The 10662-nt window shown below is 46.5% G+C and overlaps 1 long non-coding RNA gene across 1 annotated transcript; it reads left to right on the plus strand.

Annotated features, from left to right (window-relative positions):
* Nucleotides 1–3707: 3707 nt before the first annotated feature.
* On the plus strand, nucleotides 3708–4656 carry LOC119803292. The gene is made up of 2 exons (XR_005283622.2): nucleotides 3708–4117; nucleotides 4214–4656. It is a non-coding gene; the product is annotated as an uncharacterized LOC119803292 (long non-coding RNA).
* Nucleotides 4657–10662: the final 6006 nt, after the last annotated feature.

The raw sequence follows: 10662 nt of genomic DNA on the forward strand, positions 1-10662 counted from the left end.
GGGCTGGGGAGATGATGGGGTTCATCTTAGGGTATGCAGTGAATATCTGAGATGGGGTGAAGATGTGCAGTAGTGCTCCCCAGAGTGTGAAGTATCACCAGAGAGTACAAGCGTACACGATTGCACTCTAGCCACACGATCTTCTAGGAAGCTGTCTCAAAAATGTAACGGTGGATCTCTCTGTGGACCAAATGAGAAGACTGGCTTCCACACGCTTCCAGGAGGGTTGCCTTCCACTCCCTCCCGCTGTGTACTATTAGAAAATCGTAACTGGTCAGGTGCATAAGTCGTTTTCCAAAAGTATTTTATTGAGAACATCGCTCTTCCCCATTAGTTGGGGGGTTCCCCTCTCGCTAGCGTCAGTGTTCGGTGGAACAGAGCAAACAAGTCCGATCGGTTGCGTGAACTAGGGATGGCATCAATGGCTAGGGGACTAGGCACATTTCCTCGGGAGAGGATTTCAGTCACTAATGAATAACAGAGAACACCGATGGAGCTGCTGGTTTGTTTGTGCACCTGGAAAGCTACATCAGAAGCTTAGCGCCTCTCCCGGCAAGCCACACCAAAGCCCTTTCCATACCGAGGGGTCGCCCAGCCTTCCTAATGGATAATTAAAGGCCTCTGGCCTCCAATTCTTTAGAGTTACCAGTACCCTTTTCTCTTTGCCTGTGGTTGACAAAGGGGGGGGGGGGGAAATGTTTGGGAGGATAAACACTCGCTGATTTATTTACATTAAATAATACTTTGCTCGCTCTCAGTGGCCTTTCAAAAGCGGCCATGTGACAATGACTCAGCAGAGTTTGTGTGCTATCAAGCTTGTGGGTGGGGCACTCTAGAGGAGAGGCCAAAGCTTTTCTTTTGAGACCTGTCCCTAATTCAGCACTGGGGTGTTCGGAAGAAAAGATACGGAGCACGCCCATCATTTAAGAGTTTGTTGCGCTGGGCTTTCTCTTGTAAAATTCGCTGCAAATGACCCTTCCGTTTGCCTAAGTATTCTGTCTTCTCTCTGTTCAGACTGCAGACTCCTTAGGCCAGGCATAGTGGCCCACGCCTGTAATCCTCATACTCTGGAAGCAGAGATGGAAGGGTCCTCCAAGTTCCAGGACTTCGTGGTATGGAGTTCTAACCTGACCAGGGTTACATGAGACTCTGTCACAAACACACCACACCAAAGCACCAAAGGCTGTATAAGCTCTTTAAGTGTGAGACTGGTGTCTCCATCCATCCATCCATCCGTCCGTCCGTCCGTCCGTCCGTCCGTCCATCCATCCATCCATCATCTATCCATCCACTTATGGAACAAATACTTAATGCTTATGCATGTACAGTGCTCCATTGTGCTCCAGGGATGCATGTGAATACGATACATCCCTTGCTTCCAAGATGTTCACGGTCTCCTAGCCTCCTAGTCTCTTCACGGTCTGTTGATCTTACTGTGACTGTGTTTCCTCAGGTAATGAACACAGACGAGATTCATCAAAGTGCTGAGTAACCTCTGGCAGCTTGAGGAAGTGCTCAGGCTGAGAACCCAGGAGGGTGCTGTGGTCCTGAGTGTGTGCTCTAGCTCTTGCTGAAGAACTTTTAGAAAAAGCACCAATTCTGGAGACCTACTAGCTTTCAGGGAGGCAATTTCTTTCTTCCTTAACCCAGGTGTTTCTGGACCTGGAATCTCTCTTCAGGCTGACGAAGGACAACATTTGTTCTGGTTTAATGGTGGTCTAGACTACCTTCTCTTTAGGAAACAGGCTCACTTTTCACACAGACGAATGACTGGCATGGGAAGAGGGCAAGAGGCTGGGAGAAGTCATGCTTCCTGAGTGCTGCCAAGGGCCTGGAACGCCACACACCTTCCCTTAACTAGTGAACAATTACCCAGAGATATTGGGGATTAGTAAGGGATGCACACCCCTCTCTGCATGATATCTGTTTATAATTTTAAACGAAATGATTTCTAAAGTACTACATCATAAGTTGCCTAAGGCGGTATAATCCAGTCATTGCCCTCACAGAGGTAAAAATATTAAGCACATACAAAATCAAATAATCTCAGAAAAATGGAGTTATAGAAAATGAGAAGACTATAGGGACCCAGAGTTTCCTAGGATGTACAGATCACAGACAGCATGAAAGATTATTTTCAATTATTATGCAAATGTTTTTAAATTCTATTATTCATTTTCATATGCATTAGGAAAATCTAAGGCCTAGTATACCTAATCTTTGAGTACATGAATACTGTTGCTTACTCTAATGATACTGAATGAGCTGGTTTAAAGACCACATAGAGGAATGTGTCATGAAGCAGCCATTTCTAAGGGTATGACCAGGAACACAACATGGAGTCTACACGCTATCTGAATGGCCTGACATTGAGAAATGGAGAACATACTCTCTCTGGGAGACAGAGAGGTTAAATGAGTTACCCACGGTCAGAAAAGATCAGAGAGACCGGAACATGGTCACCTGACTTTGTCCTCATATCCTCATTCAACCATACTACTTCCTCCTCTGCAGACAAGGAGACAGCAGCTCGGCTAGTGAGCCATCTGTTTTGAAGAGAGACTCCTGTGTAAATCTGGCTGCAAAGTAGAAAGCCCAGACTTGGTTCAGAGCAAAACCAAAGCTAGAATGTTTACTGTTCACATCGGTCTTACAAATATCTCTCATTTATTGGTGTATGCTAATCCTCAAACCACCCTGTTAGATGCCGTTAGATGTTGGGATAATCTTTTTATACACAGTGTGAAGATGTGCCTCTGTCCTTCCTCACCTGCCTAAGGTACCTTTTGATTGGTTTAATAAAGAACTTAACAGCCAATAGCTAGGCAGGACAGGCAGGACTTCTGGGCTGAGATAGGGACTCAGACTGGAAGAATCTGAGGCAGGAGATTTGCCAGCTAGATGTGGAAGATGTTGTATGTATGGTACTGGGGAGAGGTAACGAGCCACATGGCAGAACATAGATTAATATAAATGTGTTAATTTAAGTTTTAAGAGATAGTTGAGAAGAAGCAGTATCTAAAGCCAAGCTTTCATGATTAATAAAAAGTCTCTGTGTTATTATTTGGGAACTGGCATTGCACAGAAAGCCCTGTTGCAATTAGATATTCCCATCATCCTTCTTTTTACCGGGGAAAAAAATGAAGGAATGAAGAAGATCAAGGGCTTTTTTCCACTTTAACTTGCAGAGCTGAGATCTGAACCCTGGTCGTTCAGCTCTACGATGCGTTCCCTTGACCATTACACAGCACACCAATACATGAGGAGGTGAAGGGACCATCTTGTACCTGTATGACACTGGAGCTATTCTGCTCAGTGTGGGGGACATCCTTCCCACTCCACACCTCAAATTTGCCATTAGTCCTAGTTCATCCTGTGGAAGACAGGCACAGTTTCTTCTTGACCATCAACTTTTCTTTTTTCAGCAAAAAAAAAAAAAAAAAAAAAAAAAAAGTTTTAAGAGAGAGTACAGTTTTTTTTCAGTACAGTCCCAGGCTATCTTAGAACTCATACTTCCCCTGTCTCAACCCTCTGAGTGCTGGGATTGCAGAAACCCCCAAGAGAGATCTACGGTTACTGTTCTTCTATGAGAATAGTTCGTTCGTGTATAACATTGAAAGCTAAATGCAAGACCTCCATCTTCAAGGCTGAGATGGTCATCACCACTGGGCAGTGAATAGGGATGGCATAGTGGGGGTCATGTGGGTTCATGGCAAAGCTTGCTGACAGGAGCTGAGGCCCAGTGCACTGCAGGGGGTCACCAGGTGCCGAGAATGCCCTGCCTGCTGTTGTCTGGTGCTTGGCACAGTCCTTGGTAGAGAGCTGGCGTTCAGAGCCAAGAATGATTGGAAGCCTGGATGGAAACAGTTAGGCAGGGAAGTGGGCAGCAGTGTGGCGATCGGAGGTGAGAGGGTAGCATCTTGTGCCAGGTAAGCCAGGAGGAGAGGAGAGTGCCGAGTTTCCCGTCCACAGGGAAGGGAACCTCGCACTGACCACTCAACGGCTTGCTGCAGTAGCTAGGGTTCCCGGCTCTGAGGGAATCTTTCACCTTTGTCCTACGTTGTAGCAAGCCTAGTTCCAGCTTAGATGTACAGACCTCGGTGTCCCTCCCTAAAAGGTACTTGCTGGGGTGGCGGGGAGGCCATCTGGGTCCTGTCATGCCTCTGCACTGGGGCTCAAAGAGAATCAGCCTATGGGCTCTTTATCTCCCCAGCAGGTGCTGACAGCTGAGCCATTCCACACACCTTTGGGGCAAAGAAGCGCCGGAAGCCAGAGCAGGGCCAAGTTCAAAGACTGGACATTCTTTCCGAGGCTCCCAGAAGCAGACCGGAGGGCCGGCTCCCGCGTTACATAAGCATCAGGTTAGCAGGTCCGTCACCGCGGTACTCAGCCTTGGCCTCTCGGACTTGCGCAACTATTGCGCAGAAGCACTTGTTCCGTGTGGCAACAGGGCTACATGGTTATCAAATACGTGGTGCATCCGCCCAGACTCACTTAGACGACACCAAAGGTTTTCACCACCAGGTGGTTAAAGCTGCCTGATAGGGTTGGCAGGAGGCAAAGCCATGACTTACTGTAGCTCTTGGCCCAAGCCACCGAACACTCAGTACCTTGTACCCCGTTAGCCTTGGGCAGTAAAGCCTCTGATAAAATGTTCTTTTTTGCTGTTTGTTTTTCCTGGCAGTCTCATTTTGGGATATAAATGGCTCATTATTTCCATCCCATAGATCCATTCTTGCTTTCTGAAATAACGGAAAGATTGGTTAAAAAAAAAAATCATCATTGGGGCGACCCCTCCTCTCCCCAAGTGTTGTGACCTTGAACAGAGGCCGAGTTTCCACAGTGCTCAGGCCATCTAGAGTTGAGCCAGTGTGGGAGAGAAGGCGTCCGCGAGCAGGGGATATAAATATATTTACACTAAAGTGCTTGGTGATGTTTAATGCCAGGAAGTGGCACAGACACCCCCCCCCCTCGCCGCCGTCACCGGAGCCCCCGCAATCTGCAACCTTCTCAGAGGACACAGGGCAAGCGTCAGAGGTTAGGAAGTTGGAGCAGGGTCCTTCCCCAGATGGGTCATTTTCCCTGCAGGGCAGCTTGGAGGCACATTTTATTAAGGATCAAGTAGCTGGCCCAAGGCAGTATAAATAGTGAGAAAAGCATATGACAGACAGCCCCAGAAATGAATGTGGCTTAGACCCAGGCAGAAGGCATCCACTCTGTTTACTGTTACTGGGCACTTTGCGTGGAGATGTCTCCCCAGCAACCGTCCAGGAACAGACCGTGTGGGACCGTGAACACAGACTTACTGAGGCTTAGTACCCAAATCTTTAGAGATGTCACAGTACTCTTGGAAACGGGTGAACCATACAGCTAATTCAGGGAAGGAGCCGGGACAGGAGGAGGAGGTCATACGGAAGCAGAGGCTGGCCCCTAAAAGCTTCCCCAGATTAGCCGGGTACTATTGAGGGCAAAACATTGACTCATGTCTTACTATTGTATAGAAACTGTCTCATCGGAAATAGACAAGAAAGGCCTCAAGTTTGAATTTTCCCAGGACGTTCTTGAATGAATTTAATGTTCCCCATTAGCTTGCTTTGCTGTTGCCTCTCTTTAGGGTAGACCCCAAGTGTAAGCCAAGCTTTAGGGAGATGGATCAAGCCGTGGAGACGGAGTGATGAGAACCACGGAGCTATTGAAGAGCCATGCCTTCTTAAACTATCTGTCTCTTGTCAGTCCTGTCCCCACTGTCCAGAGTTGTTGACACCTTGTGTCCATCCACTGGAGAAGGCTCTTAGGATTGGAGGGGTGTGGCACGTTCCCACTAATATTTATCAGATTTCCAAGGTACTCCTTGGCGCGTTCATCTTCTGCAGCAGGGCTTCTACTTCTTCCATACCTAAACTCTAAGTGTACTGAGAAGGATGACAGTATTGTCAGTGTCCCGTCCTCCTGGAGAGGACAGTAGCCACCTGAATATATCATACCCTGTCTGTTCGATATCTATACTTTGCATCCAGAACCTAGATATAGAAGGGTACTGACTTCCAGAGGCCAGTGACCAGGAGGAACCAATGCCCTCAGAATTTCTCCCGGAGGGTGTGAGGACATAGATGGGGGCCCTGTTTCCTCTTTCTAACCTCACTCTCAATCTGGCAAAGACTTATTTACTCCTTAGCCAATATTTATTCTGTTTCTTTTCCTATGAAAACAATTCTAGCCTGGCAAAATTCTTAGCTGGGAGACAACATTTCCCAGCCTCTCTCATAGTGGGACTGGCACAGGGCAGGTGCTTACATAAATTTGAATTTTGTCAAGCAAATGTTTTTTTTTTAATTATAAGTATGCACGTGTGCCTGGCATAGTATTTTTTTTATAATTTTTTAATGGTCTCTTTATTTTATGTGTACGAGTGCTTTGTCTGCATATATGTATGTGTGTGTGTGTGCCTGGTACCCAAAGAGGCCAGAAAGAGGGCCTTAGATCCCCTAGAACTGGAGTCACAGACTGTTGGGAGTTGTCCTGTGGGCATTGGGAGCTGAACTCAAGTCCTCTGCAAGAGCAGTCAGTGCACTTAACCACTGGACCATCTCCCCAGTCCCCAATATTTTTGTATTTGTACTTGTCAAATATGGCAACTCTGTACACAGGGATTTTGGAATGAAGATTTTATATATATATATATTCTTTGTTCTCCTCTCCTTTCTCTCCTTGGACAGAGAGAACTGGGACTTTAGCAATCACCTGGAGACGTGGTCAAGGGCAGCAAAAATTGACAACAGAGGCCTGCGGTCTATGGTGAATATACACCTTCAGAGGTTTTTATTTATGTGTGTGTGTGTGAATAAACCATCGGTCCATATTAGCTACTGTGCTATCTCTGATCTGTATCAACCTGCTGCTAGATATTCCTATGATACAGCCCTAATAAACCATAAGGTAGTATTTTATTCATCATAAACATCTCAAGTATAAACATATATACTGTACATATTTACACAATATTTTTCTTTGAGACAAGGTTTTAGGTACCCCAGATTGTCCCTGAACTCTCTATATATCCAAGGCTGGCCTTGAACTCTTGATCCTCGTGTCTCTGCCCCCAAGTACTGGGATTACAGTTGTGTGCCTCCACACCCAGTTTAGTTACTGTGCTTTGTAAGGTCTCTGAGAGACGTGGGGTTGTATTCCTTCTATCCTTCGCAAAAGAAGCCCTCAAACTGAGCTCAGTCCACAGTGCTGCCATTGTTTGCTGCCCTTGTGCATTTTGAGCTCTTGTTTCAGACAGTAACATTTCGAAAGCCAAATGGTTCTAAACTTCCGCACAGACCTTCTGCCTGAAACTCAGCTCATGTCTAATGATCTACCTAAACCTCAGAGCCGTCTTTCAAGAAGGTACTGCTAGCTTCTCTCCTATGGCACAAAGGTGAATTCAGGGTAGGCATGTGTCCAGACAAGGTCATTTATAAATTCAGTATCTTAGAGCGGAGGTGCTAGCCATGGAGGCATAGTCTTATAATTGCCAGCACTCAGGAGGCTGAGGCAGGGGGACTTCCAGTTTCAGGAGTTCAAAGCGAGCTGCAGCTGTATGGGGAGATCCAGTTTCAAAGACAACCACAGTGAAATCAGGTATGGTATCAAACACAGTTCCTTCAGCAAGTCATGACCTTGAAGGTCCACTGTGGGACATTCTGGGTAGTAAAAAGGGGTCAAACCTCCCTTTGCATATAAGGCTGAGCTACCGGTTATAAGGGGAAAGAGTGGTTAGCTGGCCTGTGAACTGTATAAATACCTGGCTCCTTTTTGGCAGTGGAACCTTTTGAAGGTTAAGTGATTGTAAATTATCAACCACACTTTTCTCAGATTGGCTGCATTTACGTTTCTCTAAAAGACTCTCGCCAACACCTCCCTCCCCCAAGACGAAGCAACTGTGAAACGGAGAGCAGACTTTCCTTATGGGAATCCCTCTTCAAACATGCAGAGAAACAAGATCAGGACCGGTCTAGCTGGCGGAGGCTGCCCTCAGGAGGTGGCTAGACTTTGTGACGTGAAGGCCGAGAGTTAGAATTTAACGGGGAGAGGAAGCAAGAAGCTGCACACGCTGTTTTGGAAGTCTCTGCACGGGACTTCCAGCTCCAGCAGACAGCAAGGAAGGGTGAGGACAGGGGTATAGAGAGCTGTGGAGACAAACCTCAGGACAACACAGGCGATGTCTCAAGTAACAGAAGCAAAGGACCCAGAAGAATAAGCCATCCACGAACAGAGAAAAATTGGCCGAGAGCATCTGCCCTTGGAATCTGCTGAGAGGTTATGACATCATGGTTGACATCTCCCGGGAGATGATGGATGAATTGTTTGTAGGCATCCAAACCACAGACACAAATAAAAGCTGTACAGAATTGAGTTGGATGGATAAAACCCCATCATGCGTGTTCGTTGGTGTCTTGCCCATCATGTTAAGGGTGAGGAAGAAATATATTTGATAGTCATTCTGGGACAGACATGCCACACCTGTCTCGGCAGGCTGAGGCAGGAAGATCACGAGTTTGAGGCTAACCTGAGCTACACAATGAGTTTTGGGTCAGCTTGGACTACAGAGTGAGAGTCTGTCTCTGAACAAAACAGAAAACAAAACAAAGCTCTATTGATTGACCATCTACTAGGTACCAGGCCTTGTGGTCAGGAACGCATCATTTTATGGTGCTGGTCAGGCAGGGTGACAACGTCTTTGAACTTCCCAAGAGCGTCGCAACTTTACAAGGTCCTTCCCTGCTTTAAGAGCACAGCTGAAGCCAGTCACCTTCTGTGTCCTGTGCTCTCTTTAATGGCTGTCGTTTTAACGAAAGTGCAGTAGCGAATGTGCTGGTAGGCAAGTTCATGAAGTACTCTCCGTTTTAAAACAGGCTTATTTATTTATTTATTTATTTTTATCCAATAAAAATGCTTTAGGTTTAGTTTTCCTCTGCTCCTAATTAATCTGTTTCCCTTTCTTTACGACTAAGTTTAAACATTTATCAAATGAGCTGTGGAGTGTGGGACAGGAGGACTTAGTGACTCCCGGTTTAGTATAGGCAGTAAGGGGAGGCTGATGGCCCAGAACTGGTCGCTAGACCCCTTCAAACTATATGGACTTGCACTTCTTGCTTAAATGCCTTGAGGGCTGTGTTTCCACATCTGAGTTATGGGGAAATTGTGGTATTTGTCATGAAGATAAACTCTATTTAAAGATTAGGTAACTGGCTCGTTGAAGGCCAAAACATGCCCTAGCAAATGTAGCGTCTTTTTGTACTCCTCAGAAATTATTGGATCTCTTAGTTTATTGCTCGTTCATCTGTATATATGTATGTCTGCAGCTATCAATAGATTGATCAGTTCATCTATTTTTCACCATGGATAGCTCAGTGAGTGTTTAAACATATTGGGAGCACAATGGTAACATGGATTCTTTCCCCCAGCAATAACCCTAGGTCTCACTCCTTATTCTACCCATAACAACCAACTGGAGGTTTTCTGTTTTTAAAGGGAAGATCTAAAGTGTCTGACTTTTACCTGGCTCCTAGCTTCTCTGTTCCCCTTCACTCCTTTTTTAGACTCTCGCTCCCTCTGATGAGCGAGGAGGAGGGAGAAGGGAGGGCCTGGTACCACTTCCCCCCCCCCCCCCACCAATGTCCACAGTCCATTCATGCTAGGGTTGTGGTGGCACTGTGGAGAGTTAGCTTTCCTCTGTGGCAGGTGTCTAAGGGCTGGCAGCACATGGTGAATAAATGCAGGGCCTCCTGCCTGGATAGGCCAGTGCCTTGGAAGACGTGGCTGTCCACTAACTCCTGATACCTTGCTCAGCTACTCCCATAGCCCTCATCCTTGCAGTCTGAGGCATGGTGGCTCATCTGTCTGGTATCTGTTGATTTGCCTCTGTATTTATGTGTAATTTTGCTGATGTTTTCTTGGTGCTTTGAGAAATCAGTTGCCTTTAGAAGCTCATCGCTTAAGCAAACAATCCCCATGCCCTTTCTTTGCTTCTCCACGTCTGGCCCCTCTACAGTTGGATGTTGTTTACAAACTTCTGTGGGTTGCCACATCAGGCAGGAAGCTGTTGCCATCACCGACCTCTGCTTGATTGCATTTTCTGTTTTCTCAACTGTATTGTGAGTGCCTTGAGCCAGGCCTTCTCTTACTGGGTTCCTTCAATACGGTCTTGTACAGGCTTTACGTGAGATTTTTCAACCCTGTTTCTCAAGGATTTGATTTGTTCTACACACCCGTCTGTGACTGTTCCATCTTGCACACGGAACCGGCAGTGGCTCGCAGGGAACTGCCTTTAAACGGAGACTGAGATGAATTGGTGATGCCTTCTGCTCTTGTCCCAGGAGATCCTCTGGGCCATTCCATGTCCCTTTCCCTGTCTGCTCAGTGATAGAAGGGGAAGCTTAGAAAGCAGACGCTGCTAGAACGGAAGCCCCAGGCATGATCAGGAAGCATCATTAACAAAATTATTTATTTTAGAGAGGGTGCATGGCGGGTGTCAGGGTGGAGGGTGTGCATGTTGAGGGGTTCAGGATGGAGGGCCAGGTACGATTTTGTGAGCATCATTTCTTTCCTTTTCCATGTGGGTCCCAGGGATTAAACTAAGGTTGTTTGATTCCTTACCTCCTCAGCCCTCTTATT

The sequence above is a fragment of the Arvicola amphibius genome, chromosome 17, assembly GCF_903992535.2.
Source record: "Arvicola amphibius chromosome 17, mArvAmp1.2, whole genome shotgun sequence".
Lineage (NCBI taxonomy): Eukaryota > Metazoa > Chordata > Mammalia > Rodentia > Cricetidae > Arvicola > Arvicola amphibius.